General features: G+C 33.8%; 1 pseudogene; it reads right to left on the minus strand.

The window, feature by feature from the left end:
- Positions 1-15,214: 15,214 nt before the first annotated feature.
- LOC145252954 (U2 spliceosomal RNA) lies at positions 15,215-15,361 on the minus strand (annotated as a pseudogene).
- Between the last annotated feature and the right edge of the window lie 1,687 nt (positions 15,362-17,048).

Consider the following 17,048-nt stretch of genomic DNA (forward strand, 5'->3'; position numbering starts at 1 on the left):
ATATATATATATATATATATATATATATATATATATATATATATATATATATATATATATTAGTGGACGGAACAAGAGCATGCTACCCGCGTGAATACATAAAGGGGTTCGTTTGAAATAATTACTTATTACTGTATATATTACTTATTTATAATTAACGGTTCCCACGTATTAAATTCTATATTAGGTCTACTTAGGAATTGATCGTCACCCATTATATGTGCTGCTTCTTTGAGTCGTCTTACTCTCCATCATTCTTCTGTTTATATTGTTTACTTTGTCTCAAAATGTAGATGGCTTCCGTTTTCCCTCCAGATATTTTACCCCTGTGGATTAAACAAAGGGCTTAATTCTAAATTCCATGCAGATTCCAGAGTCCAACAGAAAGATTTTCAAATTCGAGAAAATACATCTGAAGCAGATCGGATGTTACATCGACCGAAACAATGTGAAAAGAACAGTAGTCCGAAGAATCTCAGTTATACCAACATTATTTAGTGTTCTAATTTTTTGGAAATAAAATTGATTTTCGTTTCTCCTGACAAATTTATTGTAATTGATGGCCTCCCAGACCTTCCTTAGACTAATTTACATTAGATAGATAATGTAGAGTTTAGATAAGTAGGAATACTGGTGCTTAATTTTGGCGGTAAATATTAATATATCTGCTACCTTATCTTTGAAGGCAAGAACCGGAAGATAAGTCTTTCAATTATTTTTAAATTTATTTTTAAAATGGAAACAAAAAAATAATGAATTTAAAAGCCAAATGGTATCAAACTGATTCTACGAATGAATATTCTAATTTAGAGATAAAATACATTTCGTTTACTTTCTTGCAGTTTCTCTATTTTATTCTTTTTCTTGGATCTGTTCTTTTTCACAAATTATATTAGCAGTTTCGAAACTGCAATATTTTTTTTGTAGTTAATCTCGCTTTCCTAAGCGACGAGGGAGTTACGTATCTTTTTCTTTTTTTTTTTTTTTTTTTTTTTTTTGCATGTCGTCGCCCATCCTTTTTTTTTTTTACTTATTTACTAGAATATGTGCCCAGTAGAGCCCGGTATTAAATGTAACGTTAAATTCCTTTAAAAAATAATGAAATTAAAAAAAAAAAAAAAACGGAAAGAAACTAAGACATTCGTATGCGAGTATTCCGGGGGTTTTTTTCCCCCCTAAACAGTTCACTTATGTAAGTAAAAAAGTACTCGAACTAGGATCGAAACCAAAACCGAAAGACAGTGAGTCAAGTACGACAACCAGTAGACCAGCTTACCACGATCTTTAAAAATTGCTTTCACACCTCGTTAAACAGTTAACAGATAAAAATTTGATGACAACCCAAATACTATTTTTTTAAATTTTGTCTCCTTAATATCCCGTTTTTTTTCGAGTGAAAACTAATTTAAAAATTTCTACATGTCTAACTAACCTATGTATCAAATTTCAAGTGTGTAGCTCAAAAATTCGTTGAGTATATAGATTCAGAAATGTCCTCAAACACATTCTCATTTTTATAGATATATCGATTATCTATAAATATAAAAGCGAAAATTTGTTTCAAATTATGTTGCCTGAGAATGACAGGTCGAGGAGTTTAACCGTTTGACTTTTAGGGATTGTACTAGTAACCATGACAATTAGTAGCTGGAATGTTTTCGTAGACTTGGTCTAGGAAAGGAGTGTTATCTTAGTAGCATTAAATACTAACATCCATTTTGAGCCTCATTCTACTATAGACTGGAGGTTATGTTCTAAGGATTCACCCATTGCTTTGCTTGTGTGTGTATCCGATTTTCTCATGCTTGAGATAGGACGTGGCGTGATAAGCAAATACATCCATCTCAAACGCGATTGCATCAGAGATGTTGTTTATGAAGATCACCGATAAATAATGGTGTAAGTATCGACTCGTGTCACGCACACGCATTGGCAAGATATTGTTTGGATGTACGGTCATCGAGAACTGCCTAAATATGTCTTTTAGCCGAGAAAGATCTGATTATCACTATAAATAAAACAGTAGATGTAGGTGTCCCTATGTGTGAAAATATTTAACCGATAAACCCTTGAACTACTGGTCACATAACACTGAAATTAACATTAAATAGTAATCATACAGCAAGGACGGTTGATAACACGTAAAATCTTTATTTGGTTGGATGAATAACGCGCACAGTATTATGTCGGCAAATTGAAATGCAAAATGTTCATTTCAACTTGCCGACATTTCTGTTACTTTTACACATGCGCAAATTCATTCATGGCCTGAAGTGGTTTAATTTTAAAAACCTTGTTATCTATCTGTCGATAGCTCAAACGATATAGAACGTGGCTAGAGCGCTAAATGTTTTGGTTTCGATTCTAGCTCATGGCACCCAAGATTTTTTGTGTGTTTTTTTAACTTTTGAAATCAGAACTATATATTAGGTACAGCATAATATTCATTAAGAAAATTGGCTCTGTAATAATAAATACGAAATCTGCATGAATTAAAATATATTTAAGCATATTTTACGCCCCCCCCTCCAGTATTACAGTAATACTGTAAAAATTGACTTTCCTGAGAATACCGACATATCATAAAATGATCGCCTCCCTGAAATTCATATTTTGGAAGATTTTTTCTTAACATTCTAAAATCTTGGTCATTTCTATTTTTTTTTTTAATCTAGGTTTACAATTAAATGTTCAGATTATAAGAAAAATGAGTGTTCAAATTTACAGCTTAATTTTTAGAAGAGGGTTCAGTTTGCTATGTACGTTTAAGTTAAAGTCATCTAGCTCAAAATTCAAAATTGATATTTGTAAACGAGATGCCCTTTTCTTTCTCTATAAACTCTTTCCCACAGAAGAGACGTTGCGAACCCGTGTCTGCTTTATCACTATTTTCATGTTTGATGTTCGACTGAGCTCCAATCTATGATTCCCTCTTCTCGCCAATATTTCACAAAAAACATTCGCGTAGCTAAAATCACTATCAATAAATCCCTCCGATCTGTACCAGTGCCTAAAGCAAAACACAGATTCTATGAACATAGCTTCTTTCCTAGAACTGGCTGCCTGTGAAAATCTGTTCTGCTCGTCTGCTTTCCAGCTGACTACAATATTGTCTTAAAGTCCAATGCAAACAAATTCTTGTTGAACCGTCCTCAAAAATTAACTTATACCAAATTACCACTACAAATGATTATTACGCAACTGTTCCAACGACTACAATACACACATTAACCTTTATCCTCGAGTGGCCTCCGGGCCTTGATATGTGATAAGACCTTTGAGAAAAACAAAGAAAAGATTTTTTTCAGCAAAAGACTCATTGCAAAATTAAGAAATTTACAGTGCCACATGTGAGTAAAGATACGAGAATGATGGAGAGGTTGATTGTACGAGTTTTACGCAAAAGAAATGTTCTCTATGTGGACAATGACTATGGGTAAATACAGACACACACATACATATATATTATGATGACTTTTTTTCTTTTTTTTTTAAATCAAACCATTACTAAGACCCATGGCCTGACACACACTCGCTCGCAGAATTCCACCATGCAGACAAGGAAAAGAAAAAACGAGACTCTTAATTGTTAAGGATTTATAGCACACATATATATATATATATATATATATATATATATATATATATATATATATATATATATATATATATATATATATATATGTGTGTGTGTGTGTATGATATAAACAAATTTGTTTATTTAAAAAAAAATGCGTTGTTTAAGACTTCCAAACGTATTCATTTATATATGTAATTTCTTAATTTCAATTAATATAAAACGCTTCAAATGCAGGTAAAAAAAAATTTTCATGACTGCACACTGACATTCTAATATGCTAGAATTTTTTTATGATCGATAAAAGCACAAACCCATCACATCATACCTTAAAACAGAGTTGAAATAACTATACACAGTGGATGGCGTCATTAAACGATGACGTCATCCATTAAAACAGAGAGATGGTGAATAACTGGACAGAATTGAAGGAAGGGAAAGGGAATATTAAACCGATGTCTTCTCAGTTGGACCACGGAAACGTACGGTGCTAAACCATAAACAAAATGTCTCAAATTGCTTGATAGTCTAACCAAGATTCAGGTGGCGCAGTTTTTATTTATTTTTTTTTTTTTGGTGGAGGGGGGGTCGAATCTGTGGTATCGCTATGGCAGGGCGCACAATTGAAAATAATTTGAAAAAAAAACAAAAAAAAACAGGTGGTCCCGTTTACAAAGGTAGAAGTACTTCTTTTCATAGGTGTGCACTCGGCTAATACGTGGCCTCGGCCGACAAGGGTTTTCTGGGAGGGAGAAAGTTCGAATACCGTGGAAGAAGGTTCATAAAGGTATATCTATTCACATTGGATTTGAAGACGACCATGTTGTAATCCGCAGGGAAGGCGTCCGGGGTAATTTTTTTTTTTTTTTTTTTCATTCCAAACTAGACATTACCACTTGGACATAGGAGCCTACTACTTGGGACCATGTTTGCAAATAGACACTATATAGAGAATTGAGCAGCGACATATTTGTTAGCATTACATTAAATGTCTGTGTGCTAGTACAGTTATGAAAGCAGGGAAGAGGGGGAGTCCAAAGTCAGGCATTTTGCAGTAAAAGGAATATATAACAAATAAATGTTACCAAAGACAAAATAAGTTATCCTTCTACCGACCTGGATAAGATTATGTGTGTGTGTGTGTGTGTGTGTGCGTTTTAATTTATTTTAAAGCGTTTATTTAGTTTGAAGCAAGCAGAGTCTTAAGTTAGAACAAGTAAAAATTGACCGACATAAACGGTCATCTAGGGAGTCTGGATAATGGCTCAAAAATCGAAAATACTAAATAATAAATGTCACAGTAACATTTATTGGGTAAGTTTCTACTAGTATTTTATTAGAGTAGAAACTTGTTCGTAAACTAAGGACCTCGAATGAAGGGGTGGGATTTTGCAGGATTATACAAACGGAAAGCTATCACGAAGAAGTTCTGTGGGAAATTACGCCTGACACTAAGATTCTTTCTTTCTTTTTCTTTTACGTTATGATAGATCTAGAATTCGTCGTTTCTTGGTGACCCAAATACAAAGAAAGAATTTTTAAAAAGCTGAGCAAAAATAAGACGCTGTTTGAAATCCTATGAAAAGTAGTCGGTGGATTATTGCGGTAGATTGCATTGCAGCTAGCAAATTTTTTAAAAAATATATTTCTTTGTTTTCTTTTTATTTTTATTTATTTATTTTTTTATTTTTTGTAAATAACCTTGCATTTTATAAACGTTCGTTTTCATTTTCATTTTCTTTAATAAAAGAAAAGTACATTAATTTATAAATAGAACAAAAAAAAAATTTGAAAAATTAAAAAAGTTAAAAATTTCTGCAACTAATTCAACGGAATGACGCGAATAGATTAAAGATTTAAGGAAGCAAAGAGAAAAGGGGGGAATCTTTCTGTCCTAATTAATCAGATTGTTCTGCAGATCTACACCGAGAAAAACATAGTAATTAGTATCTTCTGTACTTGCCTCAGAAATATTGCAGATATAAGAGCGGGTTAGGGTTAGGCCGTTACGTAAGCGGAAACGGGCACTTGCTTGCTGTACGTAATCGACGTTAATAAGTAACTGTATGTACGCGCGTGTTCATCCCCCGCATGCACGTTGCAACTTAATCAACTGGTGGAGGGGAGGGGTGGAGGAAGAAGATGGTGGTGGTGTAGGCAAAGTATAGGAATAGAAGGATGAGTGGGCGTGGTGGTGTGGGGGGGGTGATTATAAAAAGTAGGTGAGCAAGTAAACATTCAAATCGGTAAGAAAATGTGGAGAAGGCCAAAGAAATCGGTCAGTAATACGGAAGAGAAAAAGGGAGGATTATATACAAATATATTTATGTTGCCATACAATCTTCCATTTTTCTTATCTAATTTATAAAACTATGTCTCTCTGTCTGTCTGTCTCTATATTATCAAACTATCTCTCCCGAAACTAAAAGTCACAGAGTTAAACTACGTAGAGTTACAAACAAAATATATGGTTTGGCAAAAGAAGACAGATAATTATTAATATATTTTCCTTAACCCATGGATATTCAATGAATGGTCATCTCATCGAAGGAAATGCTAGCAAATTAGATATGGGTAATTATAAAGTTTCCTTATTAGCACATAAATTGAACATGAAATTATATATATATATATATATATATATACATACACAACCACACAAAATAATAGATATACTCGTATATATTAAAGAAAGAGGTTATGGAAAGCTATCACAATCTATCCATCCCATCTATAGCCTTTGAGCCCCTGGAGAGGCATGGGCCATCTACAACTTTGTAGATGCTTTTGTAGCGGGGAGTTCTTTTTACAGGGGGAGGGTGCTGGCCCCATGCCCAACCTTCCCAGCGCCTAGCCTTCCCAAATGGTCACCCATCTAGTACTGGCCAGACTCAACTTGCTTAACTTCGGTGATCTGGCGAGAACCGGTGTGTCAACGTGATTGTGCCGTGCATCACAATCTATGACGTCTATATATTACACACAATGCTTGCAACATACATCTCTGTGTGTATAATATATATATATATATATATATATATATATATATATATATATATATATATATATATATGTGTGTGTGTGTGTGTGTGATATGAGGCGAGTCCAACATTTTCCCAATTCCGATACGATTACCGATTCTTTTAAAATCTCTAAATTATTAGCTATGTACTTTGTTTTCTTTTAGATTATCTATATGCATATATTTTCGAAAAAGTACAAAATAAAAATGGGGGAAGCATCCTTAATATCAGCAATAAAGAATTAAGTTTAAAACAAAAAGAAACCAAAGAATAATTAAGTTTATAGTTTTTGGCATCGGAAAAATAGTCACAAATTTTTCCGATCCTAATATCTCGAAAAGTTCTGATTCCAAAATCGACCTAATAGATATCTCACTGCTGACGCAATTCTCTACCTATATAAGAGCCAAGTGCGTCCAAGGAGGGAGTACTGTTGCCACATCTGGGCAGGAACTGCTAGAATACCTCATACAGCCTTGACAGAGTTCAAAATAGATTTTGCAGCCTAGTCGGGATGTCCTTTTCTCTTCCCTGCAACCTCCTTCCCACAGAAAAGACGTTGCGAGCCTCTTCCTGCTTTATCGTTATTGCCATGGCAAGTGCTCGTCTGAGCTCCAATCTCTGGTTTCCCCCGGTCTGACTTTCACAAAAACACTCGTCTAAATTAAACCACTATCAATAATTCCCCAACTTTTTTATCTGTGCCTAAACCTAAACGTGGATTCCATGAACAAAGTTTCTTTCTTAGAATTGCACGCCTGTGGAACTGTCTTCCGTTTCCTTGCTTTCCAGCTGACTATAATCTGGCCGTTTCAAATTTCCACTACTACCGATTACTACGATAGTGGCCCATTGTTTACTGTACACTTATTAACTCTTATCTCCGAGTGTCCTTCAAGCTTTGATAAGTGGTGATTCCTTTGTGTGTGTATATATATATATATATATATATATATATATATATATGATGATTGCAACGTCTTGTCAGACGAGTGCCACTCCCTCAGACATTTAAAATCCATGAGCCCAAATACCTGAGGGAGTATCTATACAAAGATGATGTTACAGAGTCTTAACTTTGTACGACAGCTAAGTCTCTCTCTCTCGGTTCAAAATGTTGAGATCCAGCAACAAGCAAGAGCAAGATAGCCAGCAACAAATTAAACTGCAGACCAGCTTAATACGGGTACTAGTCTTCCGCTTTGTTTTTTTTTAATCAGAGATTTGCTTCTCCTAGAAAGGTTGCCTTCACCACGACTTACGGGAGCCCTTTCCACCCCAATACACATATACACACACACACAAATATACACGGTGCTAGTTGGCCGTTGACCCAGAAAAAGAGTTCATTCGCCGAAATATATATATATATATATATATATATATATATATATATATATATATATATATATACGGAGCTCGTTAAAAATTCATTGGTTGTTTCACCTCTGGAAAATATTAAACTGAAATATGTATATAGACAGTTTGTCCAAAAAGTCACTGAAGTGTTGAAAATTTGTCATTTTACCATTAATGATTATTTCTTTCTTCATTCCAGATATTTTACAGATTATATCATGGAAATTAATTATAAGTATAGAATTAAACAATGTATGCAAATTGTGAAATTGTTTTTCTAAAAACAGGCAATGCTTTGACGACAACCTTATCTCTCGCTATAGCAATATCAAATGGCCACCACATTCCCCAGACTTGACTAGTCTCGACTCTTTCTTGTAGGGGTATCTTAAAGTAAGAGTCTATGTTTACAAACTCCAAACCCTGCAAGAATTGAAGCAAAACATCAGGAACGAAATAAGAGAGTTAAATCGCAATCCAGAGATTCTGCAATTTGTCATGAATAATGTTTTGGAAAGAGCAGAAATATGCGAAGCTGAAAATGGGTAACATTTAAAAGACATTATTTTTCATAAAGATTGTTTAAATTTTGTATTTTTTTTTAAATTTCGCAATGTCTTAGATTGTGTTAAAATGACAGGAAGATAAAGAGATAAAGAATCTAAGCCCAAACCCCCTCAGTGACTTTTGCTAAACGAGCAACGCCTTGATAACTAGTGAGAGTTGGCAACTTCTACCAAAGAGCAAGCGAAGCATACAGTCATCTACGGATACTGCAGCGAAATAAGTATTGAGAACAAATTTAAATATCAATATGCTAAGTCTGTGCATTATAACTTCCGCCCACTTTTAACGTCTTAAAAGTCTAATATATATAAACCATATATACAGGTGTATAAGTCGAATTTCTGACAGACGATTTTAAGGTTAGTTTTTGAGGTTGACTTATTCATAAGTTATGTTTTTGGAAATGTTGTTAAAGAACGGCTCGGCGCTTGATCATAACATAGAACACGCCATTTTGTTTTTGCACTCGGTATATACCAGTAATCCTAGTAATTAACCGCACTCCTTCCGAACCCCACTGCAGTGTGTTTGCCAGCATGTAAGGACATGTACGGTTTTCCAGTGGGAGGCTTAATACTAATTGGAATAGCTCTCGAAATGTTCGCTCTCTAGACGTGGCTATAGGCCTAAGTATGATATGATGTATTCGGTGATGATGCGACAGTTTTTTTTAGTAAGTTAGGAAATATAGTGTTTACGATAAGTCGTTCTCCCCAAGTTAAACAAGTTTTAACAATTAAATGACAACTATTTAATGAAACCATTTAATGGCATTTAACGCGTCTGTTCATATTATTACAGTATATTACGGCTCGTGTGATGTATGCTTTTACGTTATCATGGTACATGACATAAATTAGGTCTAAAACAGTAACTGCGCAACATTTGCGTTCGCTGCATGTAAGTGTGCAGCGGGTTGGTTCTTTATATGAAAAGCGAATAGACCACATTTGCGTAAATGCAATGCACGTATTATCGCTCACGGGTGCCAAGAAACAATTTATAATATGTCTTACAAAAAAAAAAAAAAAAAAAAAAAAAAAAACACCAGAAAGGAAATTATCTGTGCAAGAAAGAGCCAGGAGACGGACCATTTAACTTGTTTGGAATCTACAGTCGACTTATACACACGTAATACCTAAAATGACACATCAACTTATACACGAGTATATATAAATATATATATATATATATATATATATATATATATATATATATATATATATATTGGATAAAAGGATTACAGCAGAGTGCTCTATTATAAGGAAATATTCCGAAAATACGACCTATTATTTATATTTACAGGAGGTTTAGATAAGTTATCGGTACCGTCGGTTTCAAACTTGATAATAGGGGACCGTTTTAGTAACCCATATCAAGCTCTCTTCAGTCGATACTGATCTGTTTTATAACAGGAATATATATATATATATATATATATATATATATATATATATATATATTGCCATTAAGAGAGAAAGACAAGTTTTGATGTTGATCATTAAAAGAAAAAAAATAGGAGGCCAGCTGATCGGTTTCACCCTCACTCTTCTAGAGCTGGATCAATGTATTACAATGGGTGTATTACGTTAGCATGCTGCCCTTCATCCTTCATAACATCAACCATATATGCAAATGGTTGACGTTATAAAGGATCAACGGTAGCTTTCTAACGTAATACAATGTGCACAGTAACAATCTATGCGAAAATTCCAAGAGCAGAGTATTTTTCCTAGAACTGCTCTGTGGAACGCAATACCGGGGAGCTGCTTCCCAACTGACTATAACAGTCATTTTCAAGACCAAGACCGTGAACATGTTATTTTAGAGTCGTCCGCTAAAATAAGTCAACTTATGATATTTTCATTACGGTATCCATTAACTCTTATCCTTGAGTGACTTCCGGGCCTTGATGAGCGGTGACCATGTAATCTAAATGAATTTAATATGAAAATAAAGAGAAAGCAAACGGGAGAAAAATGGGACGAGGAGAGAGGGTTGATAAAAAAAGAGAGAGGTTTAGAATAGCAAGAATTGGAGATGAAAGCAAAATAAGTAAATTAAAATATTAGTAAGATAGAAAGAAAAAAAAATATATTTAAAATTTTTAATTAAAAAAATTAAATCTTTATTAAAAAAAAAATATGTTGAATCAAGGATTTTAATTCAATCCCACCCCGACCCCTCACTCGACTAAAATTGATCATTTTTGCTTTATTTTTTCGCATCCATTATTTTTCATGTTTATCCCCCCCTTCTTTCTAACTACCCTTCCCCCCACTTCATCTGGATGCATTTTCTATCTTTCATTGCACATTCGTAATATTGAAGAAGAAAATAAACAAACATGCCGGAATATACATGCATAAATCATTAATTACTGACATACATGGCTGAATAAACAAAAATCAATAGGGGTGGTGGAAAGGGGCTAAAAGCGAGAGAGAGAGAGAGAGAAACATGGTATCTATTTAGGGAGGATGGATTGGATGAAGATTGAAAGATGCACGGAAGAGACGGAGCGGGTTAAACAAGAAAAAATATAGAGAAAATTGTAATACAAAAGACGAAGAGAAAGAAAGAAAGAGAAAACTGAAGAGAAGAAAAAAAACTAGAGAAAAAGTGCAGAAAAAGAGACGAAAAAGAAAGAAAGCTAAGAGTACTGAACGCGAGCAGGAGAGAGAGAGAGAGAGAGAGAGAGAGAGAGAGAGAGAGAGAGAGAGAGAGAGATCACCATACAAAAGAGAGAAAGAAAAATCATGATACGAGAGATGTATACACACACACGTGTATATATATATATATATATATATATATATATATATATATATATATATATATATACTAGCAAAAGTACCCGTCGTTGACTGGGTTCAAAAACACAGAAAATGGACTCTGATTTATGAAAGTATGATAGGTTATGAAAAGGAAGGTTTTTTTTTTATTACATTTTCACCCCAAACAAGGCAAATTGCCACTTTGGTGTAGGGGCTACTATCAGGGGCAACAACTACTGGGGTACTATGTAGGGATTTGGGCAGCAAGATGTCGGTTCACGTTACACTTGAACTTAGCTTCGAATTTGGGGGTATCAAAACCAAAGCAAAATATGATGAAAGTAAAAATAAAATAGATAAACCCCATAATTTATTATACCATACCTGTTCACACTCAAACACTTATCACAATATTATGTGGATCTATATTAAAAAACCTGGTTAAACTTTGTGACATATTCCCATTCTATGGAGGTCAGGCGCGAACGAACATCCCATAATTTTAGTATACCATATTTCTTCAAACTGAAACATAATTATCAAAGTATACTTACGCAGATAGATATGAAAAGTTTTTATTAAAGTTTGTGCCTATTTCCATTCTATGGAGGCCAGGCGCGCACGCAGAGCCCACAATTTTATTATACCATCCCTATTTAAGTTAAAACATACTTATCAAAGTATTATTATGTACATCTATATCAAAAACACTTGTAAACGTTTTTTTTTAATTTTTTATTTCCATACTTTGTGGACCAGGCGCGTACGCAGACCACAATTTTAATGAATCATCTTTATGCCAGATCAAACATACCCATTCCTGTGTCACGATACATCTTCTATGTGATCAGTTTTCTATAATAGTCAACCATATAGGAGCCTATTCGTGACCTGACACACACACACACACACACACAGACGTTCAGCTTTATATTATAGATATATATATATCACGATACCAGATTATATATATATATATATATTTATATATAATGTGTGTGTGTGTATATATATCCCTCGTTTCGTGATTTTTTTTCTCTCCTCACACATACAATAACACATGCACACATATAATTATTTACTATAATAATTATTAAATACCTACAGACAGTAGGGTTTCATCCTTTCGGGAATCTTGCAGGGTATCACGATTAACACCAGTCGATAGATTCGAACCCGGCAACAGAAATAATCTCTGGCTTCATTAGCAAAGACCGTATCTATTCAGCTACGGTTTAACCGCGTGAAATTACGTCGAAATTTAAACATTTTATTTTTAAATGATTTTTTTACGTCAGTCAGAGCGATCTAATCATTATATGATGATCTGTGCATAAGAGCTAAATTGACCGACTTAATTCAACTGAAAGTGCTCAACGATAAGAAACGAGTTTCTTAAAGGGGCTGACATAATTATTTACTATATGAAGTCCCGATTTCGAATCTCGCTAGATTCAGCCACTCTGATGAGCCTTTGACTACGAAACACGTGTCAATGGATAATTATATTTTCAAAAAAAAAAAAAAAAATATATATATATATATATATATATATATACACACACACACAGAGAAAGTCTCGAAATAAAGACGAAACGTTGATGAACAGATAATACGGTTTGTTCCTTTTTATTTCTCTCTCTCTCTCTCTATATATATATATATATATATATATATATATATATATATATATATATATACAGAGAGAGAGAGAGAGAGAACGATACGAGATAGAGAAAGAGATTACTCGACGAGAGAGAGAGCGAGAGATCACCATATGATAGAGAGAGAGTTTACCGCACCATAGAGAGAGTTTAACATACGATAGAGAGAGAGAGAGAGAGGGGGGGAGATCACGATAAGAAGGAGAGAGAGATAAATAAACGAAGGTGGGGGGAGGATAAATATATGAGAGAGAGAGCGAGAGAAATGCACACAATGAAAGAGAGAGAGAGAAAGAGAATGAGTGAGAGAAAAAACAACCAAAAAGAATGATCGTGCAATTCACTAAAGAACTGATTCGAAGTTAAAAGAAAACGAAATATAAATTAATAAAAAGATTGAAACAATTGTGACGATTTTTTTTTTAATTTTAACTCAGAAAAAAATCACATTTCGTTAAAAAATATATATTTAAAAACATTCTAAAGAGAAAGAATACAATAAATTATTTTACAACAAAAACTTTGGACAATAAAAAAAATGTGTACTTTTGTATTCATTAGGAGACGTAGTAAATTTACAGAATGCCTTACCTGAAAACAAAAAATGGAAAACATTTTTGGACGCTGGTAATAAAGACTAATAATCTGGAAAACAAAACTAAATTAGAAATAGGATTTTTTTAAAATAGATATAAAAAATAGCTAAAAGGATAAAAAGAAAAAAAATCATATAGTTACAATAATCCAGACTTATTTTCGAAAATAAATTTCATTTGTCTCTCTGCGTTCGCTTAATCAAACGAGTGCATTTCTTTTATGATAAAAATAATTCTTTTTTTTTTTTAATTTTGAGCAATTTCATTTGTTAAACATAAAAATATGGACGCTGTATAAGTTTTGTTGTTGTTTTCTTTTTTGGGGGGGTGCATGTTTTTGACAATTTGAAGCTTCATTGAAAGTTATTCGAAAATAAATTTTTTGTTAAAAAATTACAAAAAAAAGAAACGAATCCTGCTTTTGGAGTGTGAAAAAATATTTTTTTAAAGTTTTTTTTTTCTCTTTTTTTTTTTTAACTAATTTTAATTAATTTCATTTGTTAAATATAAAAAGATGAACGCCGTGTAAGTTTCATTATTATTTATTTATTTATTTTATTTTATTTTTTTGCTTGGTTACTTGTTTTGAAATTTTTAATTCAAAATAATTTGCAATAAATAAAAAATATAAATGATAAATAAAATGTATTTGCTTTGGGATTGTGAAAAATATTCTTTTGGAGTTATTTTTTAGTTTTAAATTGTTTGTTCCTTTTTTTTTATTCTGTTTTACAGTTGCGTCCACGCCCCTCCTTTCTCTGACAAACAAAGCCTATCAGTCGACCAGTCGCGTCTCCCAATAAAATACCATTTGAATCACGAAAAGGTGCAGATTGAATGGGCTCTTTTGTATTTTAAGTTCCCAAGGTAAACATTACTCTTTGCGCAACAATAATTACTCAACTCTACAATGCTACGCACCGTGTTACCTTCAATTTCATTTTTTCTTCGTCTTTGATGCCGTCATGTAGCGTAGAAAAATGAACCGAGTCGCGTCGGTCTCCAGCAATTTTCTTCTTGGTCTGATCTGTTCTCGCCCGCTTTTGACTAACCTCTTCTATTTATTTCAGAGGACCTCAAAGCCGTCAACTCTCGTCCCGTCTACAATCGACGACTCGAGGCTGCTAGTAAAGGGTCGACGACTCGAGGCTGCTAGTAAAGGGTCGACGACTCGAGGCAGCCCGTAAACGGTCGACAACCAAACACTGCCCGTAAACGGTCGACAACTTCTGATAAACTACTTTCTCTTTATTTGATATAGTTCTTTTTCCTATTTTTTTCGACCAAACATTTTGAGGAGTGGGATCCATAGTATCACATTAATATTTGGGTTAATGACGGTCATTTATTTCCTAAGAAATGTTTTTGTTTTTAATCCGTATCCACACCTAAAATAAACAAGGCCGATAGCCATTAGTCACGTGCTCTCGTGTAATGAATGAATGCGTGAATGTAGGATTGATATGAAATTATTAAAGATAAACTAAAATGACCGAAAAATGGGCTGAAATAAATAAAAAGTAAATGATTAGAATGACTTTAATGAACTTAAGGATGAATTGAATGACCTTAAGAATGACTTGAATGCTTAAAAAATAACTGGAATCCTTAAAAAACAACTTGAATGATCTGGAGAAGAACTTGAATGGCTTTGAGACTCACTGGTTGTAAAGTGGGTGATCAGTTTACATTAAATTAATACAGAAAAGTGATCCCCAACTTGAAATCACAATAAGTATAGCATGTAGTAAGAACAGATACTACACTTTGATCTTGGCCAAAAGGCCAAGAAAAGCGTACCTATTTACTATGCCTCCCGACGGGACAGAGTTAGATACCATGGTCGTTTTTTTAATGTGGAGAAAAGGTGCAAAAATAAAAATTGTCTCAGTCGTGAAGGATTTCTCCTCCACCGAAAGAGAACAAGAAAATGAAGTGCAGCATCTGAAGAACAGATACTACACTTTAAGGTATTTATTTGCTCCCCCACTGAGCAAATTGGGCACAAGGCCGATTTTTAATGTGAGGGGTGAAGGGGAAATGGGGACCAACTCCCCGGAGATAAGGAGAGCTTGATAGTGGCAATTGGTATGAACGGTTGCCCCTACATTGACCAAGGTCTTATCTGTGGGGTCGCCCCCACATAGGGTCTTTGCTTGCAGTATCTGCCGGAACAGTTACTACACTTTGATCTTGTTCAAAAGGCCAAGAAAAGCTTTAAAAGCTAAGAACAGCATCTATTAACAACAGACCTTTGATCTTAACCAAAAAGCCCAAGCACAAAAGTGTTACGGACAGACCGACCGACGGAGTGACTTATAGAGTCGCTTGCACGCGACTAAAAAAAAAAAAGAAGAAACATGTCATTCGTTAAGTCAAACAATAAGCCTACATCCAGTGTAACAATACAAAAAAAGAAAATGCTGAAATATACTATTTACGGTACTCCCCCCCCCCCAAAAAAAAAACATTTCATTTTTTAATCGGGTTATCGTTAATCAAAGATTGATTCGATTATTTTGTTTTAAGGCATAACATTTTTCGAATTATTTAATACCAAATCCAATAATTTTGGAAAAGCTTTAAAGCTTGAAATTCTTTATATCTTCTAATATTTATCTATTGTGTTTGGTTTGGTTGTTTTGTAGAGGGAAATTGTTTTTGTTTAGGACTTTGTAGAACATGATTGAGTTTTGCAAAAGAGTAAGCCTTACATCTTTTCTCAAGCAGCTTATCTTTGAAATTCTCTCCTTCTCCCTGACTATATTAACGTGCAGAAATTTAAATGCCATGTAAAAAAATATCTCGCTTCACAACTCCCCACTAATGATGCCCCTTTATGGATCTGGCTTCTAATTCGCAATACTCCTCAATGGTAATGTGCATTGTTTGAGGTAAAGTAGATTAAAAAGCAAAATAAAATGAAATATTCAATAGCCCAAGTTCAAGGAAGTTTATATAATTTTTTTAAAACTATTTCCCATTTTCTATATCCCTTTGCAATAAAACACCCCCATCCATTCTTCTATTAAAATTTCACTCCAGTTACATAACAGCTATACCGTCTCCATTTTGTTTTTTTTTTGTTTTTGTTTTTTTATCCTTTATCTTATGTTTCATTTATCTTCCCTTTATTTTACACTAGCATTTAATCCCGGCGTTGCCCGGGTGTTTGAATGTGTATGTTGAGCAAAAAAAAAAAAAAAAAAAAAAAAAGTGGTAGTAAGAAGGCAGGCTCGAACCCGTACTGCAAAGAGGAAAAGAACGGGGTAAAACATAACGTTTATGCTGTTAAGACCACCGCCAAACCGGAAGCGACATTTTTTTTTTAAATTAAGGCTTGACAATCTAAAGGAGAGGATAACTTTCAAAATATCGGCAAAAAAAGTGAGCCCCCCCCCTGTAGAAAAGTGCCTGAAGGGGAAGATATTAATATTTTTAGCCAATTTCTCGCTATTTGTTGTGTGAAAAGTCGAACTTTAAAA

The sequence above is a fragment of the Euprymna scolopes genome, chromosome 29, assembly GCF_053919585.1.
Source record: "Euprymna scolopes isolate OS-2025 chromosome 29, ASM5391958v1, whole genome shotgun sequence".
Classification (NCBI taxonomy): Eukaryota; Metazoa; Mollusca; class Cephalopoda; order Sepiida; family Sepiolidae; genus Euprymna; species Euprymna scolopes.